Source organism: Protopterus annectens, chromosome 9.part0 (genome assembly GCF_019279795.1).
Source record: "Protopterus annectens isolate FY-2018-M chromosome 9.part0, PAN1.0, whole genome shotgun sequence".
In the NCBI taxonomy this organism is placed as follows: Eukaryota; Metazoa; Chordata; order Ceratodontiformes; family Protopteridae; genus Protopterus; species Protopterus annectens.
Window position 1 is genome coordinate 1,576,414,892 of NC_056743.1, and position 26,775 is coordinate 1,576,441,666.

At 36.2% G+C, this 26,775-nt stretch overlaps 1 protein-coding gene across 9 annotated transcripts in view; it reads right to left on the reverse strand.

The window, feature by feature from the left end:
• The window catches only part of LOC122812189 (adhesion G protein-coupled receptor L1-like), a 3,245,860-nt gene that overhangs the window by 2,220,523 nt on the left and 998,562 nt on the right, over positions 1 to 26,775 (reverse strand). The window lies entirely within an intron of this gene.

A 26,775-nucleotide genomic window follows, 5' to 3' on the forward strand; every position in this document is an offset into this window, starting at 1 on the left:
GTTTGTTGATTAGATGTTACTAAATCATGAAAAGAAATGTTGAAGAGTTAATTTGGGGGCAGATTTCCAGCCTAGTTTCAATAAATGTTCGTAATTTAGAATATCTGATGTTAGATATATGTACAGTTTTTGTACAAATATGATATGCTGTATGCTTTCTTCCTGGTTTAAATGACTGCTTTCAACTTGCAAAATATCCATTCTGAGGAGTGACTGTAGTGCTTGTATCCACCATAATTAAGTGCATTTTTGAACAGAGTATCGTGCAATATAAAATATTTTCAAAATTATTATTTCTTAAGTAGCAATACATATTTATTCTTCAATGGTCACATGATAATTCCACTAAGAAGTGTTTTAGCTAATTTATATGGATGTTTAGATATTTATTTCTAGCTTCATCTGTAATATAACTGTCAAGGCTAATTAGATGGAACTTTGAAACTTGGTTTGTTATTTTAACCTTATACATCTGAATTTACTACTAGTTTGGCAAGTTGTTTTGTTTGTGGTTTGGTAGTATAAGGAGTTCAAGCTTCAGATTTATAGTACACACATTTTTTAGCTGTTGTTCATTTGATATCAATTATGTAAGAAGATCACAAGATATGTAGAACAATTTGATCTTGAAATAACAAAGGGTCAATAGTAAGGATACAGGACATTTTTCAGAAATGGATATACTATCCACTAATGCTTGCATTGACAATGTCCATAAAAAGTGTGAGACACGTTTACATCAAGTGGGATGTTGCTTTATTGACCTGAATGTCTCAATATTCAGAAATCATGTAGCTGGAACATGTAAGTATGTATGTATGGCCTTTAAGTAGTCATTTGCATATTTCCCATGTGCTTCTTTTAAAGGAGGTTTTATGAATTACATAGTGAAGACTCTGGTGTGTTAGGGTCTTTTTGATGGTTTTGCGTACATAGCTTTTCTACCTGACTTTTTGCTTATAGTAGGAAGTGTCTTTGTTATGTTGTCTTATTCCACTAGAGGGCAACATGGGTCCACCAGTTGCATTTTAAATGAGGTTTGGTTGCTTTAATTGCTTAGTAAAGATATTCAATAAGTAATTTGTTCATGCTATAACTACGTCTGTTGACATGTATTTTTCATTCTGTGCTCTTTACATTTATATTTTTAACATGTAAAAATTTGAAAGAACAACTGCATAGCATGCATACATTTCCAGTGGTCAGTGTGAATCCTGCTTATTTCTGATCATCACTACTGTGACTGTATGTTTTACACTGTGCTTGTCTAAATCTATCCTTGCTATTTGTCAATGTCACAACACTAACAAAGCTTAAGTGTGAATCCTGAGTCTGTTGTGAGGGGGATGCCGGAGTACAATCATAAATAATAAACATTACGCTAAAGTCATTTTTGGTGATGGAAATTTTCTGTATTTCTGTATTTTATTTCATTCTGTAATCATGTGCACCTATAATGGTTTGTCTAGCCTTAGTGTTGAACTCTATCTATCTATATGCATAAAACACAGACTATAGTATATGAGTTTGTGGGTATTTATATGTATTTGCATAGTTAGTGTTTGTTAGGTCAAATGTTCTAGTTATCAAAAGGAAAAAGAGCTAGCTTGTGTTGTGGAAACTGATCACACAAGTTGTTCTTTTTTTTTCTTTTTATGTATGACAGTACACTATGGCAGCGATTGGGGAATTTGCCCTTTTCTCACTGCAGTGTGATCTCCGATTTAGGAAATCTAATTAGCAGGGTGTGTGGGGGCACAGCTTCCCTCATGGGGGATCCGGCCTGAAAAAAATGTTTATTTAGTTTTGTAGTTTTGTTTTAGGTTATAATAGGTTGTTAATCAACATTTGCACTTGATCAGTTTGAGTTGAATATTTTCTGCCTTACTAATGAAGGAACAGATTGCAATATCTATAAATCTCTCTCTCTCACTAGATATATATATATATATATATATATATATATATATATATATATATATATATATATGTGTGTGTGTGTGTGTGTGTGTGTATGTGTGTCTGTCTATCTATCTATATATATATATATATATATATATATATATATATATATATATATATTTATATAGATGTCTGCGAGAGTGTGTGTGCACAGCAGATTTGGTAAATTTCATTGGTGGTTATTGTGGTCAAATTATATTACAGTCGAACTGCAACAATTTGACTGCAATATAATTTCAGGAGTTATCCTTTTTTCTCCACGGTTGTGTGACTGTGGAGTTAATATATTTAGTTTTGATGCTATATGTGTGTGTGTGTGTGTGTGTGTGTGTGTGTGTGTGTGTGTGTGTGTGTGTGTGTGTGTATGTGCATTTGTGCACATGTTTTTGCATGAACATACAAACAAACACACACACACACACACACACACACACACACACACACACACAGTCTCAGAGAATTTGTCTTGCTCTAATTTACAGCTATCCAAAAATTAATATAATTAGTAAAGCTTCATTCCTGCAAAAAAAAAAAAAAAAAAAATATATATATATATATATATATATATATATATATATATATATATATTGGTCTTCTTCTGTTTGTCGAAAGTACACTCAGAAATAGAAGGCCAAGCCCACTTCCACGAATGTGCACTACATCGAATTGCATTACAGTGGGGATAAGGGAATATATCCTTTTCCCCACTGTAGAGAGATTTCGGAGTTAGTATATTTAGGGTGGTGGGGTGAAGGGGGGCTTGCCCCCTGCATTAATGTGATTTAGTGTTTTGTTTTGTTTTTTTTTTGTTTTTTTGTTTTATGTTTGTTTTTTTTCCGTTATTTTCTGTTTCGTGAAAGTGCATTTATGACAAAGTGCACTGTCATGAAAATTAGTTTGATGGTTTATGTTTCAATGAAACGTAATATTGATGGAGTGACATAGATCCATATATATATATATATATATATATATATATATATATATATATATATATATATATATATATATATATATATATATATATTTAATGTGCTGTGTACTTTTGTTATGCTGCCCCATCCTCATTTCAAACAGCCACTGATGTTTGGATTCTGGTGAATGTGAGGCAGGCACTTTTATTAAAGTCCTTGTCCTGCTGATACATAGAAGTCACTTGGCTTCTTATTTTAAATCTTTTAAAAATCACTGTTCACTTCCTACTGTACTCTAAAGAGACCAATAAACTGTTTCTTCTGAAACAGCTGGTATTTTTAAACTTTAACAGCACAGACTGCTGTTTTTTCTGTTTGCCCAGTTTTTTACTACATGGGTAACATTAGCTCCCTAAATCATAACTCACAGGACATCTAGAAAATTTAGATGGTATAATCATTCTTAGCTCTGCATTATTTTTAAGAACAGTGTTAAAGCGCATGTTATTTTCTGAGAAATGTTCATTTATATGAAGCAATCCACAAAGACGAGCAGAGAATTAATCAAATATAATATGCCACATAGATTTATTCGCAAAGAAAAAAAAATAATTCAGGCACTGATAATTCAGTCACAAAGTGATCAATGAAAGAAAATAGGGGAAATGCACTAAAAAGTTAATAAAAACATTCTGAGAATGTAATTAAATTTGGGAATAATATGGATTCATTTGTATATAGAAGTTGCAGTCATAAAATATAAGATTACAACTGAGACAGCTTTGGAAGTAAATTAAACAATAATATATTAAAATCAAAGCCAATATTTATATAATAAACTTTATTTCCCAACTAGTAAAACAACCAACTTGATTTAAAGCTTACAGGATCCCTATAAGGTTATACTATAATTTCTAGAAACTGTTATCTTTTGCTATAATGTGTTGAAGACAGGCACTTTTGACCTACAGCTATAAGCCAGTAAAATTTTTAATATTTTTCTTGATTCAGTGCCTGAATATAAATAGTTTCAGACAGCCTTCACTTCAACACAAAATGTGTTTATGAATTAAGATGAACAAAGATTTAATTATATAGTAGAAGTAAAATGTCTAAACTGACAGGGAAAAGGTCCATGTTTATGTGTACCACGGGTACAATGGTGTGCCCCATGGCAACATTCCTTTAAAAACCTGCATCATTATCTTGTCATGAGTATGAACTAGATTAGGATCAAGGAGAAATCTGTATATTATACATGCAGTAATTAATAATCAGAAATGTTTTAGGAAACTGAGAAATATTTTTAAAACATGGAAGTCATAGAGCTAATTATTAACTTATAAAGTACATTTTTCTAAGTTTATCTTTAAATCCAGGAAAAAGATGCTCTTTTCCAGTCAAGCATACACAAGTTACATATTGCTGTTGTTATAATCTAATTCGTATTTACAGTTCTTAGAAAAACATCAGATTTGCTGAGGCAATACATTTAAAAACATCATATTCCTGCCTTGATAAAAGGGATAATGGAAGATATGATGCAAATTCTTTTAAAATATACTTCAAATGCATTGATGTGTTCCTTGTCATTAAATTATTACAATAGAAAAACATTCAATATTAAAAAAGAAAAACATTTAAACATCCATTTTATTTTTTATATTTTACTATATAAGTAGGTCCAGCTGGGATATTCATTACTTATATTTTGAAATAGAGATGTTAATATGTCTCTGCATAGTGGAGGGATTAAAGGAGCCCCATGTGCTTACAGATTGCTTTAAGTCCCATTCTGTCTAAATATTTCCATCTATTCTTGGTCTTTGTTCCATAACTCTAGTTAACAATGGTTATTTTCCAAATAATAGATCCTTCCACAAGTGGCAGTGCACAATTAATAGATCCTTCCACCAGTGTTAGTGCTCAATTAATAGATCCTTCCACCAGTGTCAGTGCACAATTAATAGATCCTTTCACCAGTGGAAGCACACAATTAATAGATCCTTCCACTAGTGGCAGTGCACAATTAATAGATCCTTCCACAAGTAGCAGTGCACAATTAATAGATCCTTCCACTAGTGGCAGTGTACAATTAATAAATCCTTTCACTAGTGGTAGTGTACTCTCAAGTATCATTATCGGTATTGCTTTAGAACTGCCTACTGGACAGGCGTGGCCTTTTGTCAAATTTGTTATTTATTTTTATAGTCATTATAAACTGGTAAGAAGTAAGGTCAGATTTGTTTGACTATGAAATGCTTTACATTTAGTAAATGATTTAAGATATACTAGAGGAAACAGTATTGGCTGCAATTTGGCTCCGCTACAGGATATTGGTTTCATAGCTACTTGTGAAGTGAAGTCAGCTAGTTGAGACTCACCTTCATGAACAAATCATGAATAGGGCTGGCTGAGACTCTATCATCTTTAGTGGACAAATCATGAGCTGGACTGGCTGAGATTCTATTATATTCAGTAAATAAATCATGCTATCTGAGAGCCTGCCATCTTCAGTGAGCAAATCATAAGCAGGACTCCATAATATGTTTATTTTTTTACTTTTCTGTACAAATTACCCTCTGTTTAGGTGAGATTAGTTTATTTTTGTACTACTGTGTAAGTGTATTACTTTTGTCTTGTTTCATACATTCCCACTTTCCTCAGTGAAAGGTTATCTGTAGTTTATCGAGCCAGACACAGTATATCAAAGACATACTAATAAATAGATATATTATCTATAGAAACAAACTTTATTTACTTGACAAACATTTTGTAGGCTTAAAATGACATTTTATTTGTAGTCTGTGGCTTCAGATGGTAAACATAAAACAACATGGCGAATAACCTGATGCTCAGACTGTACTAGTCCTCTCATAATTATAATTATACTGCATAAGATATATGATTAGTATAGCAAGCTTTTTAAAAAATCACAGATGTGTTTAGATATATTTATGAAAACACTGAAAGCTACTTAAAAGCATCTTGTGTCATATTGCCTAAACTGCTAGATTAAAAGAATACATTGACAAGAGTGCTAATAAACATGATTAACAAGATTGCCTGAACGTGTTAGCAAGTATTATTATAGCTAAGTTGCAAGTCTTTCATATATAAGACAAAAATAAGTTGATGCACCATAACAAAAGAAAGTGGTTGGACATTAGATGTATTCATGGGGGTAAAAAGGGAATAAAATGGAACTTAAAAAAACTAAGAGGAAAGCTTCTTCTCTGCTTCTGTGCTGTCCAAAAATTGTAAATGTTCTTAGTTCTTACAATGTCTGGAAAAAAGAATATCTAAACATGGATTCACTTTTAATCTCGAAATACTGAAATCTCGAATTTCAGTATTTCGAGACTATAAAGCCGAACATTCACAATATCGAAATCCCAAAAGCGCGAAATTCAAAATTGCGACATTTAAATACACCCTCCACCACACAAACATACATACACCTTTCACCTTTTTCCTCATATTACAACAAACCAACAAAACACACACAAACACAACACAAATACACACACCTACCCTACATATAAGCAGGGGGGCTTGCCCCCCCCACTACTTATATATACTAACACCGAGGTCGCAATTAAACACTACTAAAAACTTCTGATGTCCACCATGGCAGTGAAACTTATAGTAAAATCAAAACTTTAATAAAAAGAATATAACATAAAATAAGCAGTCCTCAGTCTTCCGATAAGCGCTTTCGGCAAATAAGCCTTCCTCAGATCGTATAAAAAGGACTGTTCAGCTTTTGTATTTATAAGGCATCACAGCCATTCCTCATTTAGTTCTCTGACACACCCTTGTTGCAAACCAAAAGGAGGGCAGCTAGCAGAGAGGTATAATTTCCTTCATTGTAATTAAAGGGGCAGTGCTTCTCTTTACTATAGGATTGTATATGAGAAAACTAATAGCTATGGATGTGAATACATTATATGAATGAAGCAACATTCAAGTAAACTTGCTAATCATATTCCTTATATTCTTAAGTGCAGGTTTTAATGGCACAACAGTATTCAAGCCTGGTGATCTGTTTGCTCTTAAATTAATTATCCAGCATGTTTCCCTTAGCTCTGTGCGATTATGAACATCACCTCCTCTTGTGGTCTGACAGACTGCCTCTATGGCCTTAAATACAAAGTAATGAGAAGGATACTGTGCTACGTGGGCTGCTAAGGCATTATTGGGATCTTTCTGTTTGATGTCCCTCAAATGTCTGAGGATACGTTCCTTAAGACGTTGATCTGTTTTGCCAACATAGAAAGCACTACATTGGCAGCAAGTCGCTAAGTATATGATGTGGGAACTAGTACAATCAGCATAGACATTAAAATTGTACTGTTGCCTCGAGTATGGATGTACAAAAACATTGGAGCTGTCAATGGAGTTGCAAGCTTTGCATCTTAAGCACTTGAAAGTGCCCTTTCTATTAGAATTGGGCATATTTCTTTCAAATCCATCTTTGTTGCAATGTAGTGCTTTCTATGTTGGCATTGGCTTGAATACTATTGTGCCATTAAAACCTGCACTTAAGAATATAAGGAATATGATTAGCAAGTTTACTTGAATGTTACTTCATTCATATAATGTATTCACATCCATAGCTATTAGTTTTCTCATATACAATCCTATAGTAAAGAGAAGCACTTCCCCTTTAATTACAATGAAGGAAATTATACCTCTCTGCTAGCTGGCCTCCTTTTGGTTTGCAACAAGGGCATGTCAGAGAACTAAATGAGGAATGGCTGTGATGCCTTATAAATACAAAAGCTGAACAGTCCTTTTTATACGATCTGAGGGAGGCTTATTTGCTAAAAACGCTTATCGGAAGACTGAGGACTGCTTATTTTATGTTATATTCTTTTTATTAAAGTTTGATTTTACTATAAGTTTCACTGCCATGGTGGACATCAGGAGTTTTTAGTAGTGTTTGCCTTTTCTCTTCCTCATTGGTGTCCTTCACAGTGTAAGAAAGTTTTTTACCCCAGGTCGCAATTAAAAGACAAAGACACTTAACCCACCACTACTACATACTCTATATTCCCCTTGCACAAACATATACCATATACGTACAAACACCACCACTTTCAACACTTACACACTCACACTCTTACCTACCTACCCTAACCTACACCTAAAACTTTCCAACACACTCACATACACTCAAATCCCTACCCAAAACGCTTAAAAAAACAGCAGTTACCTGAATCTCCACATATATCCACACAACGGCAGGCAAACCATATCCCACAGCACACCGCAACTTACAAACACAGCAAATCCCACATACCGCACCACCACAACTGAGAATTCGACACTTTGAATTTGATCAAGTGCAGTTTCATTCAACTCCACTTTCTGCATTTTCATCAACAGATACTGAAATTCGAGATTTCAGTATTTTGAGATAGTAAAGTGCTTCCACACACACACGCACACAGACACACACACACACACACACACACACACACACACACACACACACACACACACACACACACACACACTCCCAAGGTCAGATTGTCCATGACCATCTTGAATAACTGGTAAAAAAATGAATATCAGCAATAATGTACCTATTATACCTTATGTGATACATAGAATATCCTAGTATTATTACAAAACTGAAGGGAAACAGAATGACAAGACAACATTGCTATAGTGAGGCTCATACTTAGGGATTTAGATATAGGAAGCCAGTTACAGTCAGATTCATGAAAATGAATCTTCGAACCAAACTGGATATTTCCAAGCCTTCATTGAGGCAATATAAAAAAAAATGAAAAAAATAAAATAAAATAAAAAATAAGAACTTGGACATTATGCACTAGAAATTTATTCAGTTTCAGTGCCTTTGTCCTAACATAACACTAACATTTAGAGAACGTTACAGAGGACCATGTATTAAGGAATGCAACCAGTGAATTAAATGAATACAATTAAGCCACCATTTCGGTATACTTGAAATGGAAATCAGTGTCATTCAAGTCAGGACAGTGTCTAATAAACTATTTGTCACTACAATTCCCTGTATAGAAGATGATTCACTTAGTTCCCTCCACTGTTATTTTCACACAGTTTTTCTAAAACAAAAAATACGAATTCATTAAAATCTGCGCATTCAGTACTATACTTAGATAAACCATCAGCCGTTTCCTTCTTCTTAATCACAGGAACATGCTGAGAAACACGATGCCTCAAGGCTTGGTCAGTCCCTCTTCAACATAAAAAGCTTGGCATAACAAACAGCTGCCTAACTAAAGCAGAGCAGATGTATCCCGATCAGAATGTTCACTAATAGTCTAAATTTCATGTTTGTCTCCCTTCTTGCTTACAGCATCCATAAAGGAATATATCAGGAGAACAGTTAGAAAATTATCAGTGGTGCTAAATTATAACCTCCACTTTAAATGGAACCTTGCTTTATAAATAAAAACAGGTTTCTCACCCACTCTTTCAATTATACCCCCCGCAAGGATGAAAATGCCCCAAAGGCGGCTGATCGTTTTTGAGTGTTAACAGTGTCAGATGAAAATCTCAGACATGTTGCATTGTCAAAATCAGCCCCTTACTTAGTTGTGGTCTCCAGTACCAATGGTTTTCTTAAAATATGTACCAAGCTATCAATTCTAGAATATCTAAATTCATTAATTACTACATCAGTCATAACAGTTTGGTATGCTCTGTCTATAAACATATATTTTAAAATCTCAACCTCAGTTTTAAAAACTACCTCATCAAAACACATTCTGGATAGGTGAATATATTGTCCCACTAATTATATTACTTTTCATCTGGATAGGTGAATATATTGTCCCTTAATTATATTTCTTCTCATCTATATGGATGATTACTATGAAAATATACATATGGATTGCTAAATGTTAAGTTCCTGTAAATATTGGAATCAAATATTTCCATGCCAAAATTTCAAAAAGTTCACTTTATCTAATGAAATACTATATGTAAAATGTAAAAAAATCAGTAGTGATAAGTAAATAGTTAAAACGTTTTGATAGCTGCTGAAGGCTACCCACCAATAGAAAAAAGTATATCATCTAGGTAGTGTAAATGAACATCAACAAATATAAAGTCTTCAGATCTGACCACAAATTTCTTTTCCCAATAATACAGAACCAAATTGATGAAAATAAGGGCTGCAGCTGCACCTATCCAAACCTAGGAACATTGTTTATAGAATTTCAAAAGTGAAATAGTTATATATCAAAACTGTTTCCATACATTCACAGATTAAATCAATACCACTAGGTAAAATGAACGTCATATCCAGTAATATTTCCCTAAACCATACCATGCCCACCTGTCGTAACAAAAAATGTCTTTATGAAACCTCTTGTTTATAAAGAAATCTAGAAACTGTTACAAATCCCTTAGTACAGTAGGAATATCCCAAGAATACCGTTCATGTTGTGATCTACGAAAACAGCAAATGGTTCAGTTTTACTGCCCCTAGCCAATATAATATCCTAAAAGACAAATCCTGGTTCCTTTGCCGATCTTTTGGAATAGCATACATACAGGGAACAGCTGGTGTTTTGATTGTTAGAAAGCAAAATGTTTTTTTTTTAATAATCCTCTCTTCCCATAAAATATCATTTAAAAACATATTAATACTATTATAATTTTTCGAGACTCCTGCTGCCACACATATGTAGACTATGAAAGAACTACATGAGGAAGTAGTAACAGCTTTAAAAGCTGTAAATCACCTCGCATTGCCAGACTAATAGTAGGTGAAACTAAAATAAAAAACATTCTCTTTGTTTAAACAGAAACACATATGCACAAACACACTAGTTTTAGATAATATTTGTGCAGTACTGCAATATATACTCATGTTCACAGATTTAGTGGCATGTTCATTATTAGATTATAAACAGACAAATCCATGTATTACAAAACTTTATGATTAAGTATCCAATCATATCCAGTTTCTTATATGTTCTCAAAATGGGTATCATAGGGTTGCCTGTAACACTTTGTTCTCTAATTAAATTTATTGACACTGATTTCTGCAGCGCATAATAAACTGGTTTTGATAAGAGTTACAATCATAAGTCTCTAAATTATAAAATATTTATTAGTATTTATAGATAATTTGCTTTCTTTTTGACGATGAACATTCTTTGAGTTCAAAACAAATGTAGGAAATGGCTGCTGAAATAATTTTCAACTCATTTTAGGTTTTTAATTTTGCTTATTTTAGAGGAAATCTCTTTGCTTATCCTAACTAATGTGTGTCAACACTAACCCTAATCCTAACATTAGCCCTAAGATGAATTCTACACATTACCTATCACACAGTATCAGTATTCAGACAAATTGGGTCTGCATTTATGTTAGGGTTTGGGTTGCGCAATTGGAAATGGAAACAATTTGTTTTCTTTTTCAGTTCTTTAGATATGTGATGCTTTTTTATTTAGATAAGCATGGTTTAGACGTGTTGCCATCAATTCATTCTGTTTCAGTGCTTACAAAGTTAGTGTGTGTGTGTGTGTGTGTGTGTGTGTGTGTGTGTGTGTGTGTGTGTGTGTGTGTGTGTGTGTGTGTGTGTGTGTGTGCGTGTGTCTGTGCGTGTGTGTGTGTGTGTGTGTGTGTGTGTGTGTGTGTGTGTGTGTGTGTGTGTGTGTGTGTGTGTGTGTGTGTGTGTGTGTATGAATGTTAAAATATATACAAACACAAACACATAAACATATATACAACACACATACAGATAAACACACACACAAAGACTCACACTTCCATTTATTTGGCCAAGTTGTCAGCTCATCAAACAAAAAACAAACTATCAACATGCACTTCAGAGATTATAAGCAAGGATAACTAATGGACCTCAACTCTCTGTCAGACCCAAGTTAGCACTTGTTTTCTTGGTTCGCAGAGTTACATTAATGTAGTAATGGACCACAGGATGATATATACACACATATACATGCACGTGCACACGCGCGCACACACACACGCACACACACACGCACGCACACACGTGCACACACACACACACACACATATATATATATATATATATATATATATATATATATATATATATATATATAGTTTCACTTCAGAATCCTGAAATATCACAATCCTGAAATTCATAATCCGGAACACAAAATCCTGAAAACTCAAAATCCTAAATCCCAAAATACTGAAAATATACAGGACACAAAGAATGCGAGTATTCCTGAACAAGGAAACACATAAACACATACAAGAGAGAACATAGTACTTTTCACCAAGTATGGGCAGGGAGCAAGCTCCCCTGTACCCCCCACACCCCCTGCTAATTAAATATATCAACTCCAAGGCTGCACTCCACAGAAAAAAAAAATGGCAAATATACCATCACATGTTTCATGATTGCCTGTTGTAACCTTAGTAATGTTCCCTTTCAATTTGCTACACTACAACATAACTCATGATAGTGTAGTGAAATGCAAGCTTAGAGTTGATATATTTAAGTAGATTTTGAATTTTCAGTATTTTGGGCTTCCAGATTATGAAGTTTTCTGAATTTCAGGATTGTGATATTTCAGGATTCTGAAGTGAAACCATACACACACACACACACACATATATATATATATATATATATATATATATATATATATATATATATATATAGATATAGATAGATAGATAGGTATATATATAGATAGATATAAAACCCAGGAAGTGGAGGAAAATGCCAGCACCATCCATGCTGTTTGCTTTATTGTGACACACTACCAGCAGACTGCAGTTTCACAAAAAGGGCTATATCAATGCATTTTATTAAGATCACAATCACACAACAGTGGAGTAAGCATCAACCTTCTTTAGCTACTCAGCTGATTCACACAAACGTGGATCACAAATCCTTGTAGCTCAAAAATAAGAGTAAAGCAGCTTGTACTACAACCAACATTTGTCCTGCAGACTGCAACCCCACATAGCTGCAAACTATCTACAACCCAAGTGATAAATCAAATGCTTAACATGGTATATAAACACTGCTAATATAAAAATGTTATGTCACACATTCATTCTGTATTACTAACTATACTCACAGTTCTGTAGCTCAAGTTTCCATGATCAGATTAACTATTTCAGCTGTTCTGCTCGCCATAAATATCTATATCTATAGCTCTATAGCCATATATATATATATATATATATATATATATATATATATATATATATGTATATATATTTATATATATATATATATATATATATATATATATATATAAACGTTTGATTATGTACAGGGATTGCGGTACAGTGTGGTTAGGGAAATACATCCCTTTCCTCTCTGTAGTGTGATCTCGGAGTTGGAATATTTAGTTAGGGGGGGTGTGGGGGGTTGCAGGGAGGTTGCCTCCCCTGCATAAGCGGGATGTTAGGTGAAGGGGTTAGGAAGTTATGGCAAGGGTGACATTGTTGTTAATGCCGTAAAATGTCGTTGTCGACATTTTCGGCATTAACAGCTGATTTTCAATATTAGGGCCGTTAGGTTATGTGTACTTTCAGCAAAACAATTTGCTGTTAAGTACCATTTTTATTCTAAACTTCAACATTTTAATAGTAAACCTATATATATATATATATATATATATATATATATATATATATATATATATATATATATATATATATATATATATATATATATATGTATGTACATATATATATATATATATATATATATATATATATATATATATATATATATATATATATATATACACGCTTACACACATACACATGCACACACATATGTATATATATATATATATATGTGTGTGTGTGTGTGTGTGTGTGTGTGTGTGTGTGTGTGTGTGTGTGTCTGTGTGTATGTATATATATATATATATATATATATATATATATATATATATATATATAAATAATAGTTGCAGACATACATACACGTGTAGATATATTAGGCTATATAACTAGGTATGATTTAAAAGCAAGAAAGTAAATTCAATTTTACTTAATAAAAGCGGGGAACACTTTCAATCCTTTTCATAAATGCCAACACATGTTATATTAATATCCTTAATAAAAATATTTAGATAAAATATTCTCACTTGCAAATAGGGTTCTGCATAAATTGTTTAGAAAGGGGACTATTTCAGTACGTGATGCAGGCATAATGTTGGCAAGACGTACATTTTTACACCTTCTTTTTTCATTTAATTAAATGAAATACTGTGTAATTTAGTACTTTGTTTGTTTACATTCCATGTATAATGAATATATGAAGTATTTTTAAATTTCACATTTGAACTTTCAGACACTAAAGTTAACTGCATCTTGGTCGAGAGTCATCTCATTTGAGGTATCTTTAGCTGATTTATATCACATAGCAAAACAAAATTATCCAATAAGTACTTGAATACCTTGAGCATTACTTTAGGAGAATGTCAGGTTCTTCTTTTAGCCACTTTTACATAAGGCTTTTCATTCCTGAAATAACGGGCATAATTAATTTCATAGTATTTTAATGAGTCAAAATTCACCATCTCTCTACCACCACACTCCCATACATGCATAATTTCATTTGTTTTCAAAAACAGATATATCAAAGTTAGTAAAAGCTGCTAGTGTTGTTGGAAAAGAAGATATGTAATAACATTGTAAACTTCATGCCTTTCCTTCAGTGAATATTACAGTATTATTAACTGCTTAATTATAAACAAACACCATCTTTTTAACTGTACATGAGCAATAGGAGATGAAAAGCAAATTCCTATAATTTATACATTATATTTATACTTTAAGCACCATCAAGCTAGCCATTCTATTGAAACGTTATGTTTGATTTAAATCCTTTGTTCTAATTTATCAGTTTATTTTCAAATGATAATGGCTCGAATAAAAATGTATACTCTCAACTGTCAAGCTCTCAATAATGACTTTCTTTTTTGCAGATTCCTTAAGTCTGTACAAAGTGAGATTTTGTACGAACACACACACACACACACACACACACACACACACACACACACACACACACACACACACGGAATATACACACAAAATTTCAGGTAAAAGTATCACTACAGAAAGTATACTAGTTGTGACAACCCACCACTGGACCAGTAATCAAGGACTTAATCCTCACCACTGGCAACAATGGGGGACATACACTGGGTGGACCTCTCTCTCTCTGTAAGCAAACAACAGATGGGTCAAATATTTGTCCCATTCCCTCTTAAGCTGGTCTGCAAATGCCCGTAGTGTGGTCTTTAGTGTAGAGTTTAACAAGACCATTAGTCTGGGGGTGTTAGTGATGGTAATTAGGTGCTTCACCCCAGAGAGTTCCCACAGACAAGTCAGCAGATCCTCCAGCATCCTCTCTGTCCAACCAGTGCTTCATGTCCGTACCCAAATTGCTGACACACACACACACACACAGACACACACACACACACACACACACACACACACACACACACACACACACACACACACACACACACATTGGAAAGGCTTGCACAGGTTTACTAGCTATGCCCCCTTTTGCCCAGAATATAAGGTAGTTGTCCCTTCCACCAACCAACTCCTTACCAGATACTTTAAGGCCTTTAACAAAGGGTGCCCAATCTTACTGTGTAATATTAATATTAATATTAATACAAGTGTTAGTTTGACCAAGAGCAAGGCTATTAGGAGTGGCCCACACAGTGTCACCAAGTAAATATGCAAGTACTCCCAAAACCTAAATATTTCTGCACAGATCAGCCACAATGAAAGTTTAAAATATATTTAATAGTAAATAGTAAAAGAACAAGAATACTAAATATATATATTCACAGTGACATCAGAGTTCAAAATCACTGGAAATATTTAAAACAACATTGCAGGACAGTGTCAAATAAATAAAGAAAAATATCTAAACTAAGTTTTCCTATATTCCTGACTATATCTAAGAGAGTTACTATACCCTAAAAAGTTACAGAGCAAGGCAGATGTGGTGAATGGTTCTTGTCCAGTCCAAGACAGAATACAGAATGTCGTGTCTATCTAAGAGACTTTTTAAATTAATATCTGAACTATTACTGCTAGGTTAGCTTGCAGAATGACATCATTTCTTGTCATCTGACTCTATCCCAGGTGAAACACTCATTGCTGGAAGCTGACAGTATTTGGCATCTACATGTGAAAATACACAGACAAATGCTTGTACAGACCAGTTTGATATACACATGATGTATAGTTCTAATAAAGTTGTAACACAAGCATCTTATATAAGCCATGGTGATATTCACAAATGACATATAATTATTTACAAAATTCAAATTAAGCTGTGCAATATCCCTTTTCGTCACACTAGTGACACAGGTATAGCCAAACCAGAGTACAGGTAGAAAAATAATGGGACAAAACAAGGGCAGAGATAAAGCCCTGATTTTCTTCAAGGTAATTTATTTTATTTATTTATTTATTTGCAGTTTGTTTACCATGAATGTCAACTGGGCCAAAATTACCTGTTTTCAATGGAAGCTCTGAGAGAAAAGCTCCAAATACAGTTTTACAATAAAATCAACAGTATAACCAAATACAATTTTTACAAAAAACAGCAGTATCTCAATTATACACAGAAATAAAGATTTGAACAATTTAAAAATTTATACATTTTTGAGAATGAAAAGCAAGGCAGCCACAAGGTTGGTAGGAGTAATGCTTGGGAGAAGTGCCCTAGCACTACATGAAAAAATAACAACAGTATGTTACAACAGATAAATGTATGAGAGCAGTATAGTTTCTTAAGACAGGAAATAGGCAAATTAATTAGGATTGCAGGCCTTAAGGAGTGAAGGTCTGAAGTTTCTGAAAAAGTGAGTAGAGGGAGGGAAAAGGTGGAATGATATAGAAATAGTGGAGATGAGTGTTTGAGTGTTAGATAACAAGTAGGATAGAGATGGGAAAAGATATAGTGGAGGGAGTCAGGTAGGATGAAAACAGGGGCATACCAAGTGATAAGAGAGGTGTGAGTGGAGCAGGTTCTTAAAAGTAGAATGGATGTAGGTGGTTTGAATGTGAGCAGGAAGGGAATTCCATAATCATGCTAGGGAGAAAGATAATAAAGTGTCTCCGGAGAGTGTATAGGCTTGTACACTTCTAGGAGGTTCTGATTGCTGGACCTAAGTAGTCTACTGGGTGGATGCATTTGGAGGGAGGAGGAGAGTGAGGGGCAGAAAGAGGATTTGAAGATGAGTTTATGGGCAGTAGAGAGTTGACTGTACGAAAGATAGCTAGGAGTTCCAACCAATTCAAGGAGTGGAGAGCCTTACAGTGGTGGGAGGATGATTTGGATCCGATAGCAAACTTAGCAATTTTGTTGTAGCAGGAAACAAGTTTAGACTTTAGGGCTGATTGAAGACTGGTGAGAACAGAGGAACCATATAGAAGGGAGGGGAGGAGATAGTAGACAGGGTATGTTTGATTGAGGAGGTAAGGTAGCGATTGTGGCGGTATAACATGCCCAGTTTTTGATGTGTTTTCTTAAAATTAGTTTGTAGGTGGATGTCAAACTTTAATTGATCATCTATAAGGACTCCTAGTCATTTTGTGTAGGGAACTATTTCAACTGGGGTTGAGGTCTGGCTAGTTATAGAGAAAGAGTTCTTATCGAGTTTGGTGGATTTAGAGGAGGGGAAATATCATGATATTGGATTTTGAGGGTTTGAGAGCAAGATGACTGTTGAGCAGAAAGCTTCCTGTGTTAGTTTAATGAGTTTAGGGAGGGATTTGGCAGAGTGGATAATTGTACAATTGTTGGTGATTTGGACCAGTTTAGCATTTGGAATACAGTAATGGAAGTCGTTGATGATGTTGAACAATAATGGGCCTAGTATAAAGCCTTGTGGGACTCCTGTGACAGTATGGAGGAAGGAAGAAATGCAATTTTTCCATTTAATGGCTTGCTGTCTCTTTGCAAGGTAACTGGAAAACCAATTGATAGAAGATGAGGCAAGATTGAGATGAGATAGTTTGGACAGGAGAAGGTTATGTGAAACAGTGTCGAAGGGTTTGGATAAATCTAGGAGAAGGGTTGATACAGTGTTGCTGGAGTCATCAGATTGGTTGATGGTTTCAAGAAAGGAAAGGAGGGCTATGTTTGTGCTATGCCCAGGTCTGAAGCCATGTTGTGTAGGTTTCAGCAGTTGATTGTCTAATAGATAGGGTAGGAGTTGTAAGTGGATACATTTTTCAATAATTTTGGAAATGGGAGATAAGATGGCCATTGGACGGAAATTGGAGATGTCGGTATTGCTGCTTCCCTTGTGGGGGGGGGGGGGATGAAGGTATTTTTCCATAGGAGGGGTATGTAAGATTCTTGGATGGAACAGTTTATTAGGATAGAGCTGCAAAAAGCTATGCCATCAGCAGCTAGCTTGAGGAAGATAGAAGCAAGTTCATCTGGGAAATTTGAGCATGGTTCTAATTCTTGCAGAAATTTTCTTATGGTAGAAATAGGAATAGGTTTGCTAGAGGAGGGGGTGCTGAGTTGGGTTAGAGAGGGTAGGGATTTTGGAGGGAGATGGGGTCTTGCTTGCTGTATTATTTGGGAAAGATGTGGTAAGTTTAGCTATTGAGCCTATAAAGGAGTTAAATTGTGTTGCTAAGGAGAGGTTGGAAGAAGAAGGATCTGGACAGGGATTGTCCTTTTTACCAGGATGGATTAGGGTAGAGATACTGTTCCAGAACTTTTGGGTGGTTGATTTATGGTTGTTTTGTAGTTTTGTGTTGTAAAATGTTTGGTCTGTGGCAATTTGTTGTTTAACTTTATTATGGAGTTGTCTGTAGTCTGCCAAATAATTGGGTGACTTATATTTTTGGTACAGTTTCTATGATTTATCACAGACATGCATGAGGGAGATAGTTTCTTTGTTCAGCCATGGGGCAGTTTTGGCTTTGACTCATTTCGATCTGAGGGGAGCAGTGTTGTTGAGTATATTAATGAATACAGAATTGAAGTAGGTAACAGCATCATCCAGAGGTAAGGTTTTTAAAGGGTTCCAGTTCATATGTTTTAAGGAACTGGAGAAGGTTTGAGCATTAAAATATTTCATGGAGTGGACTGTAATATAGTTATGATGTGAATGGAGGGAAAGAGTTGTACATTGTGCAAAGGCAGGGAGATGGTCACTAAGTGAGCCAGATAAGGTACCACTATCAGAAATACTATGGGGTGGGAAACTAGTATCCAGTCTAAAATACTTCCAGAGGTACTATCTTTAGCAAGCCTAGTTAGGGAATGGATCAGTTAGGTAAATTTATACAGGTTTATATTCTGTGAGGATGTGGGAGAGTTTATAGAAGACCAGTTAATATTTACATCTCCAAGGAGTACAGTTTCATTTTGTATGTTTGTTGACATCCAAGAGAGAAAATCTTCAAAAATGGATATATTGTTTCCTGGAGGGATGTAAAGGGCAGCTATGCATATGCCTTTTTTGTTGTTTATCTTTAGGATGGCCAGGGTTAGTTCAGCTGAAGTGAAGTGGGATATGGGTTTTGTATAGGGGTTACTGTCAGGGAAGATGAGTAGACTAAGACTATTCCACCACCTTTCTTTTTGGTTCTGTCATTTCTTATAATTCTATAATTGGTTGGAGTAATTTCAGTGTCCTTAATATGAGGTTTTAGCCATGTTTCTGAGATAGAAAGAGTGTCTGGTTTGTTGTGGGATAGCCAGGCATGAAATTTACCCAACTTGTTGCATAAACTTTGGGGATTTATTGTAGCAAATAGGAGAGATTTGTGGGGAGAAGAGGGGGTTGGAGAGGGTAAGATATTGTTCTGCTTGGTTGAGGGACCAGGGTTGGGATGAATGTCACCAGAGAGAAGGATTGACAACAGTTGGAGTAGGAGGAAGGAAAAGTATTTAGGGTCCTTGGAGTTAGCGTTGAGGGTGGGGAAACAATTATGGTTTGGAGTGAGCGGGATGGGGATAGTTTTAGAGATGGTTGGGGCAAGTTTTCTCGTAAGCAAGTGAGTATTATTAAAATTGTAAAGGTGTGGAGAAATAAATGGAGTAGAGACTGTTTTGTGTCCGAAGAAAGTGGAGGGTGTATGAAAGGGTGGGGGAGTAACAAACGTGAGAGAGGCAGGTAAGATAGAAAAGGCAGGAGACAAAGAGAGGAAAGCATATAAAGGTTAGAGTTAGTGAGGGTTTGATTAGCATTATTGATATAGGGGTAATGTCAGAGGTATGCGGGGGGTTAGTTAGAAAAAAGGGAGGAGTTAGTAGAGGTATGATTAGTAGAGAGATATGGGATGAAGTAGGTGTAGAGGGGAGGTTATTGGAGTAGAGAGTGTAGTGGGGGAAGGGGTGTGTGCCTAAGGGAGGGGTTTGCTGGTGCTAGTTTAATTAAGGAATAAGAGTAGTTATGTGGCTATAAGTGTAGATGTACTAGGATGGGTGGAATTTGGGGGCCACAGCCAGGAACTCTATCTGGGAACTAGCAAATAAACAACAGTATAATAGGGACAGTACCAAGTCTCTGCAGCATTTTAATCAAAGTATGGGAATGCTATCAAATGTAGGTATATACTGCCACCTAGTGGCATTCCTAAATACATTGAACAGTAAACATCATCACTATTGGGAGAGGGGGTTAAGGAGTACGGCCATGGGAGACTGCTGGTGTGCTCAACGCAGAAATTGCAGGTCTAATTTAGATCGATGAAAAGTCAAAATGACGAACGCTCACATGAGCGTAAATGCAGAAATTCAGTGTTTAATTTTTTGGATCGCAGTACAGTGAGGATCGGAATATTTGCCCTTTCCTAACTGTAGTGCAATCTCGGAGTTTGAATATATATTTAGTGGGGGGTGTGGGGGGTGCAGCCCCCCACAATAGCAATTTCAAATTTCTGCATTTACGCTCATGTGAGTATTCAACATTTTGATTTTTCATCTATATAATATAGACCCAAAATTGCGGGTATAAGTAACTAGTAAGAAGACACTATGCAAGATCCTTTTAAAAATATTTAACTATTAGAACAAGACTTTAGAAAAATGGCACACATACATGCAGTTTATTCAGTATGAACTAGCTTCAAGTTTGATTAGAGGCACAGAAAGTATGGAGAAGGTAGGACAGAGTGCCGAAATGCCTTTTTCTCACCTTGAAAAGAAAGGTACTGTAGTTGATCTTGAGAAAAGAACATGGTCTGTTCATCATGCATAACAAAGTCATGGCTGTAATCAAAGACATGATGTCTTAATAAAGTAACTTGATGATCCCTACCACAGAGCATGGCACTGTCCCAGAGTGCAGATTCCTATCTCTAGGAGAAGGAATCAGCTGTAGATCCCCCCCTCATCTGTTGGGAAATTAACAGGTCAAAAATGTGTCCAGAGGTAGTTTACAGGATACTGAGCTACAAAGGAATACTTGAAATCAGCAGACAATATGAGGTGCTGATTCTATTTCTCTGAAGGTCAAAGTGTGATCGCAAACAAACACTGTGTGAATCTGACCTCACATGCAGCACTGTGTTCTTTTCTGAAGGATTTGTTTATAGAGTGGAAATAGATCAAAGAAAGACAACTAAGCCAGTTATATTGGCATGCAGAAATAAAACCGTGATCACAATTCTAGTGATTACAGTTTGATTGGTGGGTCTAGCATCTGTTGGAGCTGGTACGGGGAGAACCAGCATGTCCACCCTGGAGGAAGTCAAGTCAGACTTGGGCCATTCAATGCCAAAACCTCTTGGAGGAGGAAAGATGATGCAGAATACAGCCCTTGGATGGGTATTTGATGAAAAAGGCAGCCCTGGGATGGGGATTTGATGGAAGAGAAGAGACAGCCTCTGGGTTAGTATTTGATGGAAGAGACAGCCCTTGCATAGATATTTGATGGAAGAGGCAGCCTGTTGGTGAATATTTGATGGAAGAGACAGCCCTCAGATGGGTGTTTGATGGAAGAGGCAGCCCTGGGATTGGCATTTCTGGAAGAGACAGCCTGCAGGTGAGTATTTGATGGAAGAGACAGTCTGGGATGGGCATTTGATGGAAGAGACAGCACTTGGGTAGGTATTTGATGGAAGAAACAGCCTTTGGGTAGGTATTCGATGGAAGAAACAACCCTTTGGTGGGTATGTGATGGGAGAGACAGCCCTGGGATGGATATTTAGTTAACAGGACTTTTGTTCAATATTCATCTTTGGATGCAGTTAGAGGTGGAGAGCACAGTGGCCCCACAGGTGACTCATATCACTCAGCCCACACCCAGGAGAGGGGTTAAAGCCTACATTATATGCCCTTATTGCTCCCATGCTGGGATTGCCCAGTATGTGGGAATGAATGGACATACTGGTTCAATAAGGTTGGGCATGATGGAAGACAGGTATGTTGCCAAAAATTACATAGAAAGAAAAAATAAATAAATACAGACCAGCTGGTTGACACCTCCACATGGTCCGAGTTTTACACCAATGTTTTATACAAACACCTGTTTAACTACATTGACTCAGCCTGTTAATGGCAGTTGTCCACCAGGCAGGTTTGCTCTTCCTTGAGAAGCTTGTGTTGGTCCTATCGGGTATGGCCGAGTCAATGCAGTTATACATGTGCTTGTATAAAACATTGGTGTAAAACTCGGCATAGTTGCCAGTTCCATCTGAGGGGGGAGGTGCAGTGAAGCTATTTATACCATCCCGTATTAGGTTATAATCTGCTTGGGAGAAGTTTTTAGTTTACTTGATGCAGGGGGGGTGGGGGTCAGGTGTGATAGTTACTTTGAATAAGACTGATTTGTGGTCAGATCTCACCAGGGAAGACCTGGGGGTGCTACAGTCGTCACCCATATTCATAAGCACCAGATCCAGGATATTGACACCCCTTGTGGGGGTGTTAACCAGCTGGTCCAGGGCATTGGAGATTTCAAAGTCAAGGAACCCTTGGGCAGGTGAGTTTCAGCATGAGTAATTTACCCAGTTAATGGATGGGTAGTAAAAGATGCCCAAAACCATGGTGTTCAGACCTATTAACCTGACTAACCTTATCTGCAAGGCCATGGAGTGAATCATCAAATACCTTATCAACAAAGATATAGGTAATCTTCAAACACTTGACCCTACTCAGTTTGGATTTGTCAAAGAGAGATCATGCTTGTTAAACTTGGTGGACTTCTTCGAGACAGTCACCAAGGATCTGGATGAGGGGATGTCTGTGCATACAGCCTACCTAGACTTAGCCAAGGGGTTTGACACTATCCCCCACTCAGACATCATTGACAAACTCACCCAGCTAGGTGTCAACCCTTATATTGTTAGATGGGTCACTAACTGTTACTGATAGAACCCATATAGTCAAAATATGGGCATCCACCTCCAGCAGCAGACCTCTAACCAGTGGTGTTTCCACAGGGATCAGTTCTGGGACCTCTACAGTTTGGAATCTATTTCTCAGAAGTACAAGTAGAAACTAAAGATCTGAATCAAAGTTTAATGATGACTGCAAAGTAGGAGTGGTCATAGAATCTCCAAATTATGTCAACATCCTATAAGAGGGTTTTACACAAACAAATGATTGGTGCCAAAGTCACGGCCTTAAACTCAATACAAAAAATGTACTATCATCTCTTCTGGTAAGACCAATATTCCTGCTAACTATCACATAAATGGCAATACCTTAAGTACACACTCAGTTGTGTGAGACCTGGGTACACAGGTTGACAGCAACCTTACCTTTTACCACCATGTCTCCATTGTGGTAGGAAGGGCATTCTGTATTACTCATCTCATATGTAAGGGCATTACCTCCAGAAAAAAATAATTTATAACCTCCCTGTATTGTTCCTCTCATCAGGCCATAATTGAGTACAATGACCCTTTTGGTATGTATTTTTCCAAGCACCTGCAGCAATTGGAGAGACCACAAAGGTTCTTCACAAGAAAAATTCAAGGTCTTCGGTATCTGTCCTATGTGGATCATCTGAAATCACTGCCACTTTATTCTGTTTCATACAGACTATTCAGAGGCAATCTATGGCTCTGCTTCATTGGAAATGAAGCATATCTGTAAGTCAAATGGTACACAGGTTACTCACTCTAAAGACCTTAACCTGGTATGTGACATTAATAAAACCTGCTGGAGGGACAGATTTGTCTCTCAGAGGTTATCAAACCTTTGGAACAGACTCCCACTTCATGCCAAACAGAGCACCTCACTGGCCATCTTGCAACTCAGTCTGGATGACTGAATAGGTAACCATAAATTCCATGGAAATAAGGGTAGAACTTGGCTAGGCTTGTACAGGCCCTAAGGCCATTAGCCTACTAACTTGCTATGAGCCAATGAGTACTAGGGAAGAGATTGAAAAACCTCAACGCAATTACCTTTGTAAAGAGAAAGTTAGGGCAACATGATAAAACATTTCCAATTTCTGAGAAGCATTCACAACGTAAAGAAAAACAGTGACAACTTCCCCAAACCAACAATAACTCAAACCTCACCTCTACTATCCAACATATCCAAAAAGAGCTCTGACTCCTCCTCATAAATACAAACCTCAGAAATCTCTTAAGCAAAATACATGAACTCTATACCACCCTATCACTATACACTCCTGGCATTGCTGTACTAACTGAAATTTGGCTTAAACCCCACATCAACAATAATGAAATAATTCCCCCTGGCTACAATATCCTCAGACAAGACAGGACAAGAAAATGAGGTGGAGAAGTAGCAATTCTATATAAAGACACTCTTAATTTCAAAAAAACTGCAGGTAAACATCCCAGATATTGATAATACAGAACTCTTGGCATCATGTCTAAAAATCAATAACAGCAAACATATTGTCTTACTAGCTATATAAATACACCAAATAACAACCCCTCAAAAACAGAAAAACTTCTCTCATGGGCATCAGCCACATTTAGCCAAGAAACTATACTAGTTGGTGATTTCAATACCGATTGGAAGACCTACTCATCAGAGAACCCCTCAAATCCTATCAACCTACATGGTTTCATAAAATTGATTCATTCACCCATTAGAATTAACAAAACCAGCAACAAACAATCCATTCTTGACCGGACCCTGACTAACAAACCCTCACTAATCCACCTTTCAGGCTGTCTACCTGACAGCCTAAGTGACCACCTACTGACCTTCTTTCTAAGACACTGTAGCTCACTCACAAAAAAACACAAACATATAAACAAATACACAATACAGAAAATTTCTCCATAGACACCTTTAAATAAATACTACTAAGCTATAACTGGTCTCCCTTAAAATACCTCCCAATAGATGCAGCAGTTGATTATTTCAATAACATAGTTCTCGATGTTCTAGACACGCTTGCCCCCATAAGACACATAAGAACAAAAACTAACAACTACCCATGGCTCTCCAAAGAAATGAAACAGTAAAACAAAGAGACAAACGCTGATATCAACATATAATCAACAAATCAAAACCTTCCCTAGACACCTACTGCCACCTAATAAATGTCTGCAAAAAGCAAATCAGAGCTGATAAAAAACTTTAATATACAAACATTTAGTCCAACCATCAAAACAACCCACACAAATTCTGATCATCCATTAATCAGCTTATCCATCCAGGCCACAACCCTACCCTATCCCCAAATATCAAAAACACAGAAGAAAGCATAGCATCCCACTTTAACTAATTTTTGATAAATGCCATCTTCTCACTCATAAAATACAAAAATAGCCAGCAACAAATCACCCTCCCTAATACCACTGATCCTCCTACCTCTCTCTCTCTCTCTTAAAGCCGTCCAAACAAGTACAATAAAGAAATTGTTAAGCCAACTGAAACCCACAACCCTTGCCACCGAAAAGCTGCCGAGCGACTACTTCAAATTAGCAGCCAGTGTCATCTGCTACCCAGTTTCAATATTGATCAGTAGATCTATCACCGAACAGTATGTACTTAAAATCTGGAAAATCTCGTACGTAATCCCATTCTACAAAGGAGGGTCCTCACCAGAACTATCTAACTATAAGCCAATATATATATATTAACCCCTCTTTCTAAAATGTTAGAAAAGTGCATCCACTCTCAACTGATGCAGCACCTACTATCTAATAGGCTCCTTTCCTATGCACAACACGGATTTCGACCAGGCCATGGTACCACCACTGCACTGCTCAAATTTACCAATACTGTCAACCAACTAAAAAACAATGGCCAAATGGTTGCCTCAATATTTCTTGACATGTCAAAGGTATTTGACACAGTGTCCCATGAACAACTCCTACATGAGCTTGCATCACTTGACATATCTAAAGACACTGTCATTTGGTTCCAAAATTATCTATCTGACCACTATCAATCAGTCAAATGGCAAGATGACCTCTCCTCCCCACTTCCCATTACAGTAGGTGTTCCACAAGGCTTACTTCTTGGGCCTCTGCTCTCACACAGTTCTGACCAATAACCTACACAAAGCTACTATCCTTGCTTCCATCATACAATATGCAGATGACTCCACTGTCACCTGCACTGCACCTACCCTAAAACAACTACAATACTCAAAACTCTTTTACTATCATCGAGTCTTTCTTAGAAAAATACCAGCTCACCCATAAACCCAAAAAAACAAACACATACTGTTCCCTAACCAATGCTACAAAACAAACTCCCCCCACCATGACTTTACAGCCACCTCATCCACTCACACTCTAATCAAACCCACCTCAGAAACCAAGCTACTAGGCATCATTCTAAATGATAAGTTAAAATTTGACAAATATATATCTCATGCCATCAAAAAGGCCCAAATTAAATTAGGATCCCTTTACAGAATAAAACCTTTCTTAACAAACTGTTCCAGGAAAACTATTGCTAGGACCCACCTACTATCCACGT